Genomic DNA, 19199 nt, shown 5'->3' with positions numbered 1-19199 from the left:
ACCACTTGGATAAAGCTGCATGCTCTGCACCAAGGCTGTTTCTGGAGCATTTAACCATTAAAATCCTTGCACAGCTGGCCACAGTCTGGTGACCCAGCAGCCACAGGTTGTGACTCAGATCCAGGCAGGTTGTTGAGCCAGCAGCCTGTCCTGTCCTGTCCCTACCAGGGTCCTCCAAGGGGACTTTGAACCCTGTCCCTGCAGAGCCTGGAGCTTCTTGGTTTGGCTCTGTGCCCGGGGATGCTCAGGGCTGTTCTCATCCTGGGAAGGACTTAGCTGGTGTCTCTGCCTAAAAGTACAGGACACTGCTTCCAGGTCTGCTGCCTGCATGATCTTTTCCTCATTAAGTAAAAGAGAGGAGGAACTGGTGCTGTGTAATGATTTTCCTGTCCTTAGGCTTAGCTGATCATTGGGGTCTTGGAACCAGATCTTCAGGTCAGGTGTTGCAGGGTCTGGGATTTTGCTAGTCTGACATGTAGATAAAGAAGTTCTTAATCCCCAGCAGACCCTTTTGGGCTTGCTTTGCCTCAGAAAGTAACTGGGGAGTGTGGTGGTGTGAGTGTCTTGACAGAACCACTTCCAACTGTTCTTTTCCTACTTGCATCAAGGCTTAGCATGTTTGGGTGTGGGGGGGCCCAGGTGCAGGTGTCCTGGTGTTCCCCCTCCTCCCTTGTCCCCTGGCACTGGGCTGCATGGAGCTCCCTTGTGTGCTGGGAAGATGACTGAGTTCTGCCCTGGGACTGTGCAATGCAAACTGATCTTACTCTGCTGACACTGCCAGCCTCTCGGAGCAGAGGAGGCCCTTTAGTGAAAGTAGACAAAGGGTAGAGAAATGTGTCAGTCAGTTATTTTTTCAGCCCGTATCAAAGAACTGAGATACGCTTGCGGTTTGTAAGGGTGTTTTTTGGTTTTTTTTTTTTTTTTTATTTTAAATTAAGGAAATCAACAAAGTGATGTAAGAACTAAAGTATAATTTTAATTGATAACAGCTTGTATGAAACTGAACACAAAACTGCAAATGTGTCTGCAAAAACTTGACTCTACATTCTCTGAAGTTACAATACATAGAATATAAAATTATAAGAGCAAATAGCACTCCTAAATGCTTCAGTCCACCCCAAGTAATCACTTATTTCCATCCAACTTCTCAGTTGCTTTGCTTTGCCATGAAGCAAAAGGCTGTGACCAGCTGTGAGGAATGGTAGGAGTTGTCACCCATGAAGGTCTGGGAGGCAGGAAAGCAAAGCACAGAGCCCCTGGGAGAGCCTGCCCAGGCTAGGGAGAGGAGGAACCAGGCTGTGGGGCAGCTGGGCTGTCCTGCAGCCACAGCTGCCTGCTTCTCCGAGAGCACTTGGCCTTTGCTGAGGTTTTGAGGTGTTCCTGTGATCTGGAGGTTATTCGATGCTCATTTTGGAAAGCACAGCAGACAGACCCTGAAGTGAGCTGGTGAAGCGTGTCCCGCTTCCCTGCCAGCTCATGTTTTCCCTGCTGTGGTGCTGGTGGCAGTGCTTTGTGCTGAATGTCAAAGCTGTGTCTGTGGGAAGGAGGTGGTCAGGGAGGGATGCTCAGCCCTTCCCCATTTCATGTTGGGACCATGTCTGCTCTGCCCTGCTTACAACACCCACTATGCAGCATAGAAAAAAAATTCTGGGAGCAGTTCTCCAAGCCTCCACCCTCTTCTCTCCACTCTATGCTCACTCTCCTCAAATGCATCTACCACTAGCTCTCCTCCACAATCTCTATTGCATTCAGCAACCTCGACTTTGTGCTACTCAGACAGCAGTGATCCATCACCCCATGGCATCTGCATTGACTGCACCCACAGGCTCCCTGTGGTGCATGTCTGGATTGTGGCATGGATTTACACTGCTTGTACTTCACTGGAAAGGTCCTTGTGCTCTGATCTACCCATGAAGATGAAGCTTCCCTGGCGTGTTTCCCCTGCTAGTGGTAAGGCTGTGGATGGGGCTGAGAAGCTTTTCTTCTGTTATTTCTGAACTATTTCATCCCTCTGCTGTGGACATGTTGTTTCACTGGCAGGTTGTGCATGAAGGATATAAAATATCTTGGTTTTATATAGCACCTCTTCTTACAAGGGACCCAAGGGACTTACAGGTACGCAGTTCTGAAATGCAGCCAGCTGCAGAGTAGAGCTCCTCCCCAGCTCAGAACAGACTCAATATAGTGACTTGTTTTTCCAGGATCTGATGCATCAAGATTTTTTTCTTCCATCTTCTGCTCATATTTTGTGTCTATTAGCAGCCATCCATTATTACCAAAGTTTGCTGTTCACTGTCAATGCAGGATATAAGCTTACTATGGCATGTATTCCAGCCAGCTGAATTTCACCCAAATAGAAATTGCAGATTCTTCATCCATAGCCTAAGGTTTCCTGGAGGGAATAAGGGAGGAGCTGACTCAGAGCAGGATCTTGCTACATTTTAAACAGGCCCCAATAAGTCTGATTCTTTAGCAGAATGTTGTCCAAATCATCATTTTTCTTACAGTACAGCTTATCTCCCTTCTCTAGGAAAAAGGGTCTCGCAAAATTTACTGTGCCATTGTCATGTCCCACAGCATTGTTGAGGGCGATTTTTGGGTCTTTGTAGAGCATCAGCGAAAAAGGCTCTTTGATTTTCTCTTGGCGGTAGAGCTGCGCATAGATGAAGTAGTTGCCACTCTGCTCGATTATGAGGTACTGGCCTTGGTCCTGCACAATTCCATTGCAGTGCTCTAATTGCCAATCCCAGTTCAAATCTTCTGAGCTTTGTGTAGAAGACTGTTTTACTGAGGAAAGCACAGACAAAATGGCGTGGTGATTAATTATGTCCAAAGATAACCTTGTTCTGTACATGAGTGTGTTTTATTACTGTTTCCCATTCGTGCCACTCGCTCCTCATTCACTTCTTGACTTTCTAATAATTATTATCTACTTATTATTCTAGTTGCTGTTATTATAATTATTATTGATCATTCTTTTTGAGTTTACTAACTTCTAAGAAGTGCTAGAAAAGGGGTCTCAATCTGCCAGGAGAGGCTGTGAAGGACCTCTGTGGCTATGGGTGTCTTGGAGGTGCTCCCTGCCAGTTCAGCTTAGCTGTGGAAAGCACCCTGGAGATGGGGAATCTTCAAGACTGAGGGTCTGAGCTGGTTTCTAATAAGAAGAAATTCCTAGGTGGAATTTTAGCTGGATCTGAGGATGATGAGGGTCACAGTAATCTTCTTGCTGGCTGCTGTGGTTATAGTCCTTCACGGGGTGAACAGTCATTAGCTGAAATGTTATGCATGCAGAAGTTTTTCATGGAATTAATTAAATCCCTCTGAAGGTCTGAGCTACTCTGTGGGGCGTTACTTTAGAACTGCCCTGGGGTTTGCTTAGAGAACTGGTGATTAACACCCAGCAGCAATAAATCTGATGAGCCTTGTGGTGCTGATTTTACAGGCCATTTTTGGGGAGGTGCACGTAGCTGAGTCATGCAGAGAGAGGTGGCTGCTGGCTGACAGCCCCGGGTGCAGAGCTGGGGAGCTCTATTTGTCATGGCCACAGTGCCCTAGGGACTCTGTGTTTCTGCTGGCAGTATGACACCTGTCCTTAAACAGGCACGAGGCCTGAGAGAAAGTCATCTTGTGTCACAGCACAAGTCTGACAGAGCCAGAAAGCAGGTCTAGAATCTCCATACTTACAAGATCCATGTGCCCAGCATGGCCCTGGTGCCTGTGGAAAGAAGCAGGGCTTGGTCAGTGTTTTCTGCTGTAATTTTCCATTTATCAGTGAGCTCAGCAGAGGAGCATTATCATTACAAGAGCCCAAAAGCATTCTCCCAGGAAGGAAATTTTTTTTTTATCCACCATTACAAACACAAGTACTGTTCCATTATGTAAAAACAGATGTTTTCCAACAAAGTTAGAAATGTTTAAAATAGGTCAATATTTTTCATATCCATTTTGATGGCATTTTCAGAAAATTTAAAAAAGACCACCCATCAGCAGTGACCTTCGGTAGACTTGGTGAAAGGCCTGCATTCCTCTTGGATGACAGGTTTTGATTTCATCCCTGGGCTCAGCTCTTGTGGACACTCACAAGGACTTGACTTAAAGCCAGCGCATAAAGTGGGAAAAGCTGCCCAGTGTTGTGCTAATTCACCCTCATTAAACCCATAAACCTTTCCTTTGTAGTTTGGAATCACTTAGGCAAATAAAATCAGCACGATCACCCAAGACAGGCAGAACAGGGAGGACAGCTGCTGACTTTTCAGCCTACTTCTCTCTTACTGCTGCACCATGCTTAGCTCAGGGCGACAGGCACAGGGCTTTCTGATCCAGTAGTCAGCTTTTGTTGCAGTGCCTTTCCAGCCCAGGGAAGGGGGTGTCTCTGTGGGTGCCCCGATGGTAAACTGTCAGTGGTAAGAGATTTCAGTCTATTCCCGTGACTCATGGCTTGGTCTTTGCTCATGGAACTCATGCTCTGCCTACACAGCAGTGCTGTCCTCTCTGGCCAGAGCCTACAAAAAGCAGATTTGGGATCAGCTTACAGATACAGAGATCCAATTCTGCCTCACATCTCTCACATCTTAATGAATGCAAGCTCTGAAATGCTTGAAATTGCTATTGGATCACAACCTCATTCCTTCCTCTAGGAAGTTGCTGTCCTGAGTGCTGGGGAGGTTGTCAGCTCCCTTGCAGAGAAAGGCTTTCATTGCCCAGTCCTGCTTTCCCCAATTAATGTGAATCAACAGGACTGAAGGCAGTTCTTTCACTTACTAAATTAACTTTCTGCTTAGTAAAGTAACTTTTCTGAAAAAAAGAAGGGGAAGAGTGGAATATATGTGAAAGTCTATGTGCTCATTGCCATCAGAGGGATGCAGTTGTGACTGCAGGTCACAGAGCTTCTGCTTTGCAGCTCCCAAATAGATGATGGAAGCTGTGGGTTCGGGGCTAAAAGTGGATTAAAAGCAATTAATTTATTTTTATATTTTCTGCTATAAGGTGCAGAGAAGATACCTCTCTTATGGGAATTTAGCAGACTTCATGTTTTATTAAAAATAATCAGTGCCTTGTAGGATCAGTCCTCAGCAGGGTTCCTGGCATCATTATGCCCCAAGCAGCTCCCAGACCATGAGAAGAAACTATCCTTCCTCTTAACAGGAGGGGACTTTTTCCTTGTGTCTTCCTCTGAAGAACTGGAACTGGAGAGAGGTACATTACGGTGGGATATATCAAACCGGCATCCCAAATTAGCACTTGGCTTCTCCAGGACAGATTCACAGTTTGGAAACCAGAAAATAAGAAGCTGGCCTTCAGCAAATGAGTCACTTGGCTCACCCTGTATTTTGGTTCAGTACTATGTGTACAGTTAAAAAAAGCTCATTGGGATTAGCTCATGAAACACAGAACAAAACTTGATTTAGTAACTGGTTTTTGTATTAGCGCTTGGTAAAACCAAGAGTGAAAAGGCTTTTATGCCTGGTGAATTACCATGATTTCTCAGCCTCTCTGGTCCCTACAGAGCATCATCACTTGATATCACATCGGAACAGTGCACATCGTAGGTGCAGGAGAAAAAAACCCAGAGAAATAAAACCTGATTTTTTTTAAGCTTGTGGAAACAAAAGGAAAATGCTGAAGACATTGAGGAATTGGTGAGACAATAAGGGCTTGGTGAAAACATTATCAGCTGAAATCTTGGGAACTAAAAGCATTATTAGTCTTCAGAAGAGGAAAGAATTACTAGGTTGAAGTTAGCTGATAGCATCAACACAGCACTGTTAATAATTAGCAACACTGCATTCCAGAGTTAAGAATTTTGCTTTGTCCTTACCTGCTTGTGATGGAGCAAACAGAAGACTGTAGAAACCAGGGCTGAAATAATAATCAACACAAATATGAGAGCATAAAAAGCCACTTGCAAACATGTGGATTTCCTGTTCTGTGGAGCATTTCCATTCTCCAGCATGGCTGGTGCTTCCATGATGCTTGTCATTGGTACAGCTGAAGGTGAGGATGCAAACAGCACCGTGGCTGAGAAAGGCACTGCGAGAATTCCCGAGGTCCGTGTTGCCACAGCGGGACATGGACACAATTATATGCTGGTGATTTCCCCATGCTAATAAGGCCAAGAGGAGGAGCCACGGGATTTCATCATCAGTGCAGGCTAAAAGGCAGTGAGTTAGCACTTCCTCATGAAACTGAGGAACTTTCATTTGGCTCCTGGCCCAGAAAGCCTGAAATGAAACCGGCAACAGGCTGCAGGGCTCCAAAAATCACCTCAGAATATCAACGCAAGGCGTCAAGGTTGAAAACTCTCCAGTGAACACAAAGTGAAGGGATGAGGTACCAAGCACAAGAACCTCACCATACCTGTGTGCCACCTGCTTCTGTCTCTGGAGGTGCCAGTGATTGCTTTTTTCTACCTGAGAAGTTGGCACTAGATTGGATCTGGTTCTCATTTTGACAGCATATCCGAGCGCTGATGATGGGAGGGCATTTTTCCAGTTCCCTGAGGACGTGATTCATGCAGTAAAAGTGAAACTACACACACTCAAAAATGTGACGACATGCAATAGTCTTGGCAGCAAATGGAAACAGCGAATGGAATCCAACTGTCAGCCTCCACTTCCTCCTGATGCCACTCGAGGATGAGGAAGAGTAGGAAAAGAGTTCGGATTTTGTAAATGGCTTTCAATTTGCAGTTTGAAATGAGCTGGCTGAGGCTCAAGGTCTTCCTAAAATAATTTTTATCTTTTTCCTTCCTATTTTTTTCTTACCTGCTTTTTGAATCCCTTATTGTGGGAACAAAATTATGATTAAAGTGTTGTGAGGAGAAGGCAAAAATAAAATTTTTAAAAAGGAGGTGAAAAGGCAAATAAGCTTGAGAAGTAAAAAACAAATATAAATGAAATAAAACAACTAAAAGAAATATAATTTTAACTGTCAACCTTGAAAGTAGTTTCTATTTTTACATTCTGTACATTCTTATGAGTTTTATTTTAACATGAAAAAGTGCTCTTCATTGGTGTTTATTTCAAAAAGAAATTCTGATGTCACAAAGATGTATCTAAGCGCTCTGCCAGCTCTTCTGCACTCCCTTTCTGGGGATGGAATGCATAAAAAATAAACTTTATAAACGTTAGTCTTGGCTCATCTCTTCCTTTTCCCAACCTGTGGGCGAAACCTCAACTCTTCTAGCTGCATAAAACAAAAATTAAATATCTGTGTGGTGCAGAGGGGTAGAATGGAAACAGAAATTTGCAAAGGGCACAAGAACAAAACTAAAAAACCTGAAGTGCTGTGTTAATACCCTGCTTTGTCTTTCGAATTCTCACTGAGTGATTCAGTGGGTCCTCAGCACAGGTTAAATTCGGGCTGTGCCAGAGAGAAACCTGCTTGTGCTGCCTCCAGCAAAGAGCTGCGCTGAGCTGCTGGGAAGCTCCTCGCTGTGCTGGTGCTGGCACAGGAGAATGCCCCAGTGCCAGCCCAAAGCCACCACCCCTCTTCTGGATTTTTGTGGACAAGTCCAGAGCTTCTCCACGGCAAAGTGGGAGGGAGTTGAGTGAAGCCAAACCTGGGAGGGCAGTGCTGGAGGCAGCTGTGAGCTGTCTGCTTGGGGCTGGCCTCTGGCAGGGCTGTTTGCCCTTCAGGGACACCCTTTGGGGTCAGGTTTAGGGCAAGCCGTGGAAAAGGAAAGCCCTGGGGAGCCTCAATGTGACTTTCCTGTGTTGCCCTCGCAGTCCCTGGATGTTTTTTGCCTGACTTAGTAGCGATTTCACATGATTAATGTCAAGGAGGCAACACAAACTCCTTCCAAAGGAAACCATTTAAGGACTTGGCCTGTGTGGGGAGACCTCTTAACTTGTGTGACACACGCCTTCCTCTGCGCCTTGCCCTGCGGCGACAGCAGGGAGGAGCGAACTGTGCCTGCACCAGCCCCTTAAAAATCGTCTCCTTAAGCCCTGCATGCAAGAGCCCGGGGTTATCCAGCTGTTCCTCGGAGACGAACCAAGTCCTGCTATCACCCTGGAAAGCAGCAGCTGACAGTGTGACAAGTACAGCCTGCCAGCTGGGATTGCTCCCAGCAGCACGCAGAGCCTGCCTCTCCTTGAGCACTGCCACAGGACTCACAAGTCCCGCTTTGACCCCAAAATAGCACTGGTCTGCGGCTCCAACCCTGCGGCCCCACACGCCAAACTCACCACTTGCTAAACTCCTGGCTTTGACCACAAAAAGCAATCTTCATTTTAAAGCATACAAATGAGATTTCCTATGACATCCCATAGAGAGCAGAGACAGAAAAGGATCTAAAACCAAGTACATTAAAAACCAAGCCAAACCAAGAAAATATCACAAGAAGAAGTTCTATCAAGGTGTTTTTAACCTGCAAAACAACCACTTGTTTTGTTCAAACACAGAGCTATTATTGCTACCACAAATAGAGCTCAGGGCAGAAAATGTCAGTCCTGGGATGTGAAATTTGCCAGTTACTTTGATAAATACAGGGCTAAAATGGGAATGACACACAAGGGGGGGATCATACAGGATCAAAAAGGATCTGGAATTGAATGCTTCCAAATATTGGACAGGCTGGACTCTACCTTGAGTCTGTTTTTATTTTACATTAATTATATCATGTTACATTAAGCATGGATACAGTTGCCTATGTGACCCACTGTTAAGGGGCAGCACTGGAGGGCAGTGGCCAGGGACTGTAAATCTGTCATGTTATTTGTAAATATACTGCCAGTGCATGGTGGGGAGAGAGCACTGGCACTGCCACCCTGTGCCAGCACCCCAGTGATGCCACAAGCCCTGTGCAGGGCTGGAGGAGCCCTGGCAGGAGTCAGCAAGCAGCATTTCATTCTGCTGGTCCCACCAGCCTCAGCCAGGCTTAGGAGCAGTGAAATCACTGTTTAAATTAAGCCTCTCTCTCTACTTGCAAGAAGATTTATGGCTGCATCTCAACTGTATTTTCCCTACAGCAGTTTTTGTTCAGCTATTGTTTAACCTTGTTGCTCTCAGCTGAAAAAAAGGCTAAGCAGAGCAGAAGATGCAATCACAACCAGATTTGGGCTCATTCTCTTCCTCATTCCTCACACTTCTCAAAAGCAGCCTCAGCTCTCGGAATGGGGTTTTGCAACCAGTGTGTATATTGACAGGATCCCCCCTGAATGTTGTTGTCGTCCTTCCTTTTCTTTATTTCTCCCTCTTCACAGCCCGTTAGGAAGGGATGGAAACAAATCTACTGTGGAAGCAGTTGTGCTCTGCACAGTGCTTAGAAATATAGTCTAGTGGTGGACCTGGCAGTGTTAGATTACTGGCTGGACTCCACGATATTAGAGCTCTTTTCCAACCGAAATGATGCTAAGATTCTTAGGAGCAGGATATGATTCTTACCTGACTTTTCACCCTTACTTGCCTCCTCTGGTATCTTTAGAACACAAGTATTTGGCAGGCTTCACACTGGCAATGTCACAGCTCAAAATACATTAAATTTCTAGTTTTGAATTTCCATTGTGTTGGAGTGCGTAGGTGCAGGTGTTTGACTCTCTGCCAATTTCTTAATATGAAATATCTGTTAAAATGATTACAGGGAGTATCATGTGCTCCATTGTGGACCTCACTTCCTCTGCCCAGCCCTGGGGACTTGTGGTAATGTCTCAGACACAGACTGGAAGTAGCAAATTTACCACACTCATTTTCAGGCAGGAACTTTCCATGACTCTGTGACAACCTTCGTTAGCATGTTTATCCCAGCCTTTCTTGCTCAGATGCCACCAAACTGTGCTTTGCAGCCTGTCCTCTGGGCAGCTGCTTTCCAAAGCCTCCGTAGTCTCATAAATATCTGCATTTTTCATCATCAAATAAGACACCATCCAGTATAAGGAGGAAGTTCGCTTTAACCCTAGAGTAGGTAACCCTGGATTGCTGACCAGCTTGTTTTCTGTCAAAACAAAGATTGCCCTGCCTTTACTTTGTGGTGCAGCCTGCCTTTATGTGTGTTTGTGGGAAGACTAGCAGGTTTCCAGCTGTCACAGCTTTCCAAGAATATGAGAGAGGCTTATGAAGCATAGGAAAGACCTAGTGGAGTTTCAGCCTTAGTCTGCAGGAGCGGAGAAAGAGGAGGATTGATTCATTTGAATTTCAGATCTATCTGTTGCGACATGTGTCTGGGCACTACTGCTGTCCTTGTTTCTCCCAACTGAGTGTTTTGGGGACACAACAAAATCAATGGGCAAAAATGGAAAAAAAATGGGAATCCACAGGGAAAATGCCAGTAGGAAACCATGGCAGGATGCCTTTTTGGGGCAGCCCCTGGGCACTCCGAGTCCCACATCTCAGGGCCACAGTCTGTGCAGTGGGCACAGTGCCAGAGTGAGGGGTCCACAGTGGTGAGTTCCCCGGTAGGAATCCAGGATGTTAAGAGTGAAGGAAGTGATTGGAGTTCACTGGAACCTTGTCCTGGCTTGTTTCTCCTGCATTGTCTGCCTTTGTTTTCTATCCATTTGTATTTTATTCAGCCCCCGGCTGCCACGTTGGTGAGGGGTATGATATGAATAGTGACTGAATTCAGGGCTGGGTGAAGCAATGGTCTCATGTTAAATGAGATCTTAGAAATTTGCTGTCTGGGTGTTTGATGTTGTGACTTGTGATTGGAGCCTTAATCCAGCAAGCCTGTAGTTCCTGGAAACAGACTGGAGGCAGCTCCAGGCCATGAGGTGATGGGCAGAGTACCCTCCTCTTTGGAGAGCTGTGGGACTGGGAAGGGTGGGAAGAGGGGCTGAGTCATCACAGCAGGCTCTCATAACTCCAGAGGACCTACTTCCATTGCACAACAGATGTTCCTGGTTTGGGTTTTACAAAAGTTCTTTCCTGTGAAGATGGAGGTGTTAGACACAATTTGATGGTTCTATTTAGCCACTTTCTTTTCCTTGTTCCCTACTTAACTCTTCTGTGTCCTTCAGTGGTATCAGCCTGTAAACACTGACTGCTAAAGCAGCCAATTTGCAAGTATCAGAAACATAACAGGAAGAAATCTCTCCAAAGCAAGCAGCACAAAGGCAGTGGCAGCATCATATGGGTTGGATACTGCTATATAGCCACAAGGGTTGGTGTCTTCATCAGCCTAATGAAAAAGAGTAAAACCCAGAGAAGTTGTAGAGTTATATTGTCTTTGACTGTGCTCTCTGCATGTGCTGGGGTGAGTGATAGGTAAGGGTTCCCCTTTGGGCCAGGGATGCAAGTGGAAGGAGACCTGCTCCAGACTCTTGGAAGTGTTTGCTCAGGCTAAGGGTGCCAGGGCCATCTAAGCTGTCAGTGCTGCAGGGATAACAGTTTGGATCTCTTGTTGCACGTGCAAATTTGTTCAAGAGATTGAGAGTCTCATTCCAATTGCCCAAGTCGGGCACTCAAACCAAAACAGGAGCAGAGGACTTCAGAGAGGGAGATAGTTCTCTGTCTCACACCCTGTAGGAAAATGGTGATTTGCCTAGTCCAAAACTCAAAAGAGTCTTTCCTGATTTCTCAGCCCTTGGGGTTGGAAGAAGCAACTTTCCTCTTTGGGGCTGGAAGAAGCAGTGCAACCTCATTTTCTGCTTCCTCTTGCTGCAAAGGCGGGGGAGCTGTGGCATGAGACCATGAGCGTAAGTGGAAACAATGTGAATGGGACAGGATGAAAAAGTGCTAATTGTGGTCTTCTAAAGACACCAAATAAAGAAGTGGTTGTTCTCGTATTTGCACTCTCCTCACCTAGAGAGTACCAGTGATCATGGTAAATCTGAAAAATCACAGTGGTTCTGCATCAGTGTCAGAAAATCTGTTTGATATTTGCAGATAGATGGGTGAGTTGGTTTTCCATGTCTCAGTAAAGCTGTTGCAGAAACCTTACGCTTGTTCTCTCCTTCAGCTGCAAGCATCACGTGCCCAGGGAGATCCTCTGCCCCCTCACCTCATCCCATCCCATGGCAGGAGCACCAAATGGTTCTTGCATGGTACCTGAAAGGAATTTGTCTAACTAAAGACCCCCAAGAGGCCCTCTGTTCTAGGGCTTCACTCTCCTTAAAAATGTGGAGCTTGTCCTCTGTCTCCCTTGGGCTTCCAGATTAAGCCTGTGGCCCCTTTCATAGTCACCATGGGCAGGTTATGCCTTTCTCTCTGCAGCAGTCATTTATGGAAAATCTTTTCAGAGAACAACAGGGCTCTTGGGAGATGTTTCCCACATCTCCAAATATCCCAGTTTTCCTTATACTTACGTGTCCTGATTCATGCCCTTTCAGGAAGTGGGATACTTGGTTCTAGACACAGCCCTCCCACATGCACCGTCAAGCTTCCATGTACAGAGTGATTTCTGCTTTTTCCACTGAGTGTCATCTCCAACCTGGTCCCAGGACACGGGGATGTGTCCACAGATGCTTTTCTCACAAATTATTTGCTCCTTACTGCATTTCTACTGCAGATGACTCCTGCTCATGCAGAGAATGAACTTGCACTTTCTTCTTCCTCAGTTGTGCCTCATTTTTTCAGACACCCTCTCCAGACTATCTGAATTTCACCCTGCCCTTCTGTAACACTCTTGCTCTTGTGCCCAGACTTGAGAGCCTACACTTGTACTTCTAATACCTAGTCCTGCACATAGCACATTAATCCAAATGGATCATGGGCTCTCACGGTAGGAAAATGTGGGCTGCATGAAAGGAGATGTGACCAACAGATTAGGGGAGGGGATTCTGTCCCTTTCCCCTGCTGTGGTGAGATCCCATCTGGAGTGCTGCATCCAGCTCTGGGGCCCTCAGCTCAGCAAAGACGAATTTGTTGAAGTGAGTCCAGAAGAGGACTAACGCAGTTCTTGTGCTCGAGGCATGAGCTCTGGCGTGCCCCAGGTCAGAGAGAGTCCAGCTGTGTTCTTCGGTGCGTCGTTAAAGCGACTTCGGCATCAGGAAAAGTGCTGCCGGCTGAGCTAGGTAGCTGGCTGCTTTGCAGAGGGAACACAGCAGGAGCCGATGGGATCGGCTCACATTAGCTCGGAGACGAAGAGAGAGGCTGTTCTGGTCTGCCTCCTAACAGGTTTATTGTTAGAAGTTTCACAACCCGAACAAGCTCAGAAGGGATGGAATACGATGGGATCCTTCCCCGAGGCTTGTCCTCAGTTTCATAGGCAATTTGAAAACCGCGGTAAAAGGGGAAAACAACCAATGAGTTACAAGCCAGGGGGAGGATGCAATTTAACAAGAGCCACTGGGGTAAACGGAGAGGCGGGAGTTATAAGAGAACCAGTGAACAACCGAGTAACCGGGAATTTTCCCGAACCGGGGGAGGTGGCTTGTACCCGGGCACCGCCCAGGGGGGTGCAGCTTATGCTTCTGAGCCACCCCTCAGCCCACCCTCTGAGTCTGCCTCTTTGGGAAACATGATCCAGGGGATGGGCTGGGATTGATTGGCATCACACTGCCCCAGCCCCGCAGTGGGCTGAGTCACCGCAACAGAGGACCACAAAAATGATCAGGTAAATGGAGCACCTCTCCAATGGAGAAAGACTGAGAGTTGGGATTGTTCAGCCTGGAGAACAGAAGGGTTCAGAGAGACCTCACTGAGCCCTTTCAGTACTTATTGGGGACTTATAAGAAAGGTGAGGACTGACATTTTAGACAGACAGGAAAAGGGGTAATGGTTTTAAACTAAGAGAAGGTCAGTTCAGACTAGATATACAGAAGAAATTTTTTACAGTGAGAGTGGTGATGTTCTGGCATGGAATAAGTATGTAGCAATGTCTTTTCTAGTGTGAGAGGTTGTGTAGGAAGGATGTGACTCGGTTTTTGTGTGACATTCTCGAGCTCTTGGGCATGTTGTGGAGTGCACAGATGCCTGGCATACCCAGGGCATGTTGTGGCAAGGAGCCCAGAGGGAGGAGTGGCAGAAAAAGAGCAGTTACCTCATTCAGCTCTTTCACTTGCCTTACAAATTGCTTTAGGAAAGTGAAGAATTGTTTGTTTATTCATCCATCCTACTCCTCCTCTGGCAGAGATTCCAGATTGCTGGGATGGGAAAGAGGCAATCCTTCTGAAAGCTGTGAAACCTTGGCATGGTTCTTCCCCAGCCCAGGGCTGGGAGGCTTGCATCACCCACCAGACACAGAAATTTTTCTTCTTCTAATCCTTCAGAAAGACTTAGAGCTCAGAATCTCACATTACATCAGCATCTGGCAGCCTGCCTCTTTCTGGTTCTGCCCGCCCTGGTAAAATGAAACTGCCCCGCTCTTGCTGTCACTCAGCTTGGAGCTCTGTGTCCATTCTGGGCCAGCCTGCCAAGAGACCAGCTCTGAAAATGTTGGTTGAAAACCTGGATTGCTTGTTAGCTCAGCAATGTCAGGGTGCTGTGCAGTGTGAGCCAGGCACCTCCTGCCTTCCCCAGGGCTCCCCAATGGGCACAGGCCAGCTGTGGAGTGAGCCCCCAACACCTGCCCTGGGCTGTCCCTGCTCCCCACAGTGTTGCTCAAGGGTGGCTGTGCTAATTGTACTCTCTTATCCTTGTGCATGGATGTTTTTATAGTTTCTCCCTCCTGACTTTCTTCACATTGCATCATCAGATGCTGCTTTTATCTCCTCCATGCATTTGAGGAACCGCTGCCTTATGATGGAGCTGGGGCTGTGTCGTCAGCACTTCCAGTGCTGCCTTGCACAACTCCCTGCCCTTAATCACATGAGCTTTGCAAGAGGGGATTTCTTCCCCTGGCAGGGCAGCAGGTGACGGGCACTGCCATGGGGACATCCAGCCCTGGCGCACCGTACAGAGCTGGCCACGCAGGGCCCACAGGCACACAGGGGAGGCGGCCTGGCCTGCCAGTGCTGTGGTTTGACTACTCAGCTCTGGGGACCCATTTTTTGAAGTGTTGGTCTTTCCATTCAGCCATGTATAATGGTTAAGTCGAGTGGGCTCAGAGGCCTAGCCAGTGTGGTGGTATCCTGCCTTAGACACCAGGTCTGATGTATATTCTGTTTCTTTCCTTTCAGTAGTTTCTGAGGGATTTCCTGTGTGTGAATCTGCTGCTTTCTGAGCCTGTCCAATCTTTTAGCTTCCTCTTACGGCAATGACTTCAGCAGGTTATTTGCCTATGGCATGAAAAAACTTTTAGAAGACCTTGTTTTCCATTTAATCCTGCTATCTGTCCATTTAATGAGATGCTCCCTTCTATCTGAGCTCACTTTGTAAGGAGCAGCCAGCACAGACCTCATGTCACCCTCCTGATGCTTGTGGATCCGAGGGCCCATGCAGGGTCCTGCAGCTTCAGGGTCCTCTTTGGTCGTCCCAGAGTGATGCAGCTCAGGGTGCTCCTTTCTCCTCTGACCATTCATGATCCTGGGACAGAGGCAGGGATCTGATGGAGAAAAATCTTTGGAATAAGGAGTTAGGATAACCCAGTGCAGGGTTCTTTGGAATCTGTCGCATTGTGTCATCCAGAAGAGCAAAAAGCACCTCCTGTGCATTTTGTGGTGAGCAAGCTACATCATAAATACAGCAGCCACGCTGTGCTGTGGCCCATGCCCTCACAAACATGCTCCAGAAGACCACAGGCTGCAGCAGGCACATGTCAGTCACCTGTCCCTCATCCTGCCCCTGCTCCCTGGGGACAGGATGCACACGCGTGTGGCTGGCGCCTGAGATGCTGTGAGCAGCCCCTGGCTGGCTTGATTGGTGGGCTGGGACCACAGCAGTCTCTCCTGCTCTGAACAGATTTGGCTTGGCAGCTTGTGAACACACTGTGCTGTTAGAAACCCCGTGGCTCTGGGTCAGAACTCCTCAGCAGGGGTTTCCTTCCCATGTTTACTTGGCAGATGGTTTCTGAGCTCTACCCAGAGGAGGGCGAGCAGAATGGAAATGCTATGAGGAAATCAGGCTGGGGATCCCCATCAACCACCCAAGGCACTCCCTTTCCCTCTCATGCTTGCCAAGAAGCCGGGGAAGAGACATCTGAGCACTGGCCTGGGGCTCAGCCAGTTCTGCCACCCAACACCCTCAGCCTCCCCACCGAGCTGGGTTGCTGCCTATCATCTCTGCACGTTTGCTTTTGTCTTCCCAGAACTGGGTTTCTGTTACTGCTGTCTCCAGCAAGGTTTAGAAAAGCATGAGTCATTCTCAGCCCAGACCAGAAGCAAGGAAAAAAATCCATCCCTTCAGGCACCTTTGTGCTTTATCACTGCCAAGTTCCCCACATTTGTGCTTCCTTGCACAGACTTCCTAACATCTGGGAGATGTCCTGGACAGACCCCATGGCTTGTCTGAAAAACTTCCCTGGAAGTGTTTATGAGCAGAAAATATGTAAAGATCAAGAAGGACAAACATCTGCTCTTCCTTGCAGACAAAAATGTTACAAATTCAGATATAAGGGTATGACATTTTGTTTTCCTCATAAGGCTTTTATTTGTTTGGCTTTGAAAAAAAACACTGTTATTTTTGAAATAGAGACTCATTTTTACATGAAACATAGAAACAATCTTGATAGGAATTAAGATAATATTACTGCCTGTGGGAATGTGTTTTCATTTGTATCAAAATTATGCTAATATGATTCAGTCCAACCCTTCAACTGATTTTAACCAGCTACTGAATTGCATTTAAATGGGCTCAGAGGCTTTGGCAGAAATTAAGAGATTTTCACCCAAGTATTTTTGCTCCAATTAAGGACAGTCACCAACCTTAACCTAAAATCTAACCTGTCAGTGGGCCTTTCAAAGGGACAGTGCTTGAGTGACTGTGTCAAGATCCACCACTTTCTGTATACTCAAACCCCTGCTCACTGACCCTCTCCTGCCACTGGGGTATTTATTTGGTAGGTTTTACAGCAGCCTATGCTTGGCTTCTGCACGCCCTTACCTAAACGAGTGAGTTTGTTTTAGTAAGGAGCTGGGAAAACAAGGCATTTCCCCAAGCACAGTTCATGGTGGAATAGAGCCAAGCAGTTGAACTGCAGTTTACCTGATGTGGTGCCTGGAGGGTTGAAAGCGAAAGCTGAACCTCTCTGTTTACTCAGCTGCCTTGTCTATTTACTACCAGAACAGAAACGCTGATTGAGACTCGGGCAGAAGAAAAACGAAGATTTCAGCAATTTTTCAGCCATAGTTAGGTTTTCTGCCCAGCCCAGAAACCAATGAGCTGGCATTACCAGTTGATACCTGTTGCATCCCTGTTCAATTATCAACCTCCTTTGGAAGCCTCTCCCATCAGCGTCCCCTGGCAAAAGAACTGAAATTCCTTTCCTGCTTCTCTTGGTTAAGCGGGATGTCATTTATGAGCTCGCAAACAGAACAGGTTGCTGACAGATCTCAGCTGCCCACACAGCATCTGGCAGGATGATCTCATGTGGTACATTGCTCTCCTGAGGTGAGGGCATGGAGAGGAGGAGCAGGCAGGGAAGATGCGGGAAAGAAAGGAAGGGTATTTTTATGTCTGCAGGTGTTCTGACTTCAGGGCACTCCAGGAAATTGCTGCAAGAAAGGTCTTCTTATGACAAGGTAGCCTTGCAGGGCTGTGACATTCCCTCTCACTCCTGCTGTGAAGTAATCCCTTGGGAGCTCCCACCTCCTCATCCACACAGTGCTTGTTTTTTTACAAAGATCCAGATGTTTTCCCCACACATACGAGCTTCCACTTCCCATATGTACACCACCTGCCAGCACATCAGGAGATAGCCAGACCTCATAAATGTAGGGGTATCCCAGGCATCTTTTTCCCCCCAAGACTGCCCAAGCTTACTGGCATGTAGTGTAGTTAGAAGTCTCTCTGTTGAGCCTGAAGCTCCCTGGGTGGCTAATTTTCTCATCCTGACATGACTCAGTGCGCCTGTTCTCAGCAATGCTGGATTCTTCTCATCCTGCTCGAGTTCTGTTGCAGTGTAGATGGACATGGGAAATAGCCTAAACCTTCATTCCCAGGGAAACTTTAAAAATCAGACAAAGACTGAATTCTGCTGTTGGCCTGTTTTTGCATGGGAAAAAAATCACATGTGAAAGACAAGCAACAGGCACTGTTCAGCCTGAGGTAAGACTTGCACCCACAATGAGGCCTCTCTCACTGCTGCATGGCAGCCATCTCAACCTTCCTGTTGAGCTTGGGTCACCATGCAAAGGTGATGGGACAGGGAGAATAAGCCAGAGGCATCCCAACTCCAGTTGCAAGGCTGTGATGGGTGGTGCCACATCCTTCATAAATTTTGCTTTAGGTTCTTTTTTTGATAAGCACCAAAACCAGGTCCAGGAACAGAGACCAGAACTCCAATCACAATCTTTCCTTACTCCCAGCCTTTGGCTTAGGGCCACAGGGACTGCAGGCAGTGTGTGTGAGAAGTCATGGTCGTACTGGCTGCTCTCTGTGGTTGATGGGGACCTGCCCTAACCCTTGTCTGAGCGTGCCTTCTTCCCATTGCCTTTTTGTGTCATCTCTTGCTGCTTTTATCCCTTCGCTGTCTGCGACCAGAACAGCAGCAAGCAAAACTCTCCATCGTCTGAACAGCATCAGAGTGATTCCTGCAACCCCCCAGTGGCCAGTCTGGTATTTCAAGCTGGGGAAAACCACCACAGCAATTCAGGACCATTTCAAACGCAACTGTGAGTCTGGGCCTGAGGTTTATTTTGCCACCGCATTGCTGAATTCATATGCCTTGCTATTTGCTGAAGTTGGTCTTACAGGAGCTGTGAGGAAAACGTGGTACACCTGGCATATCTGCACGTGTGTTTGCAGGGTGTGCAAGCATTGCAGAATAGACTTAGAAATAGCTAAACTGAGATGGACAATACTCAGATATTTGTGACACAATACCCATAACCACAGTCCCTGCTTAATATGTCTTAATTTGTTGTTGCAGTTTCCTGGGTTTGAAGAAAGTGCAAGGGTCAAAGTGTTGCAAGAATGAGACCAAATGTACTTTCATTTGAAGTATTTTAACATACTCATGCTTTTGATAATCGTGGTCAGGAGGACAAGGAGAGAAAGTTTGAGACCTCGAGGTCTGACTCACTGTGCACAGTTTGGGAGAGAGGGTGCAAAACAGGACAAAGCAAAAAAACCAAATTGCTCTCACATGCTGTTGGGGCCACAGTGACCAGAGAGTGCTGGTGTCTCAGGGATAGAGCTGGTGTAGACAAAGCCACTCATTCTGAGCTATGCTCCAGAATTGCAAGGCCAGAAAAAGTTTCCCTCATGGTGGGATTATAGTACAG

Source organism: Corvus cornix, chromosome 8 (genome assembly GCF_000738735.6).
Source record: "Corvus cornix cornix isolate S_Up_H32 chromosome 8, ASM73873v5, whole genome shotgun sequence".
Lineage (NCBI taxonomy): Eukaryota > Metazoa > Chordata > Aves > Passeriformes > Corvidae > Corvus > Corvus cornix.
Note: the sequence above shows the minus strand (reverse complement) of the source record.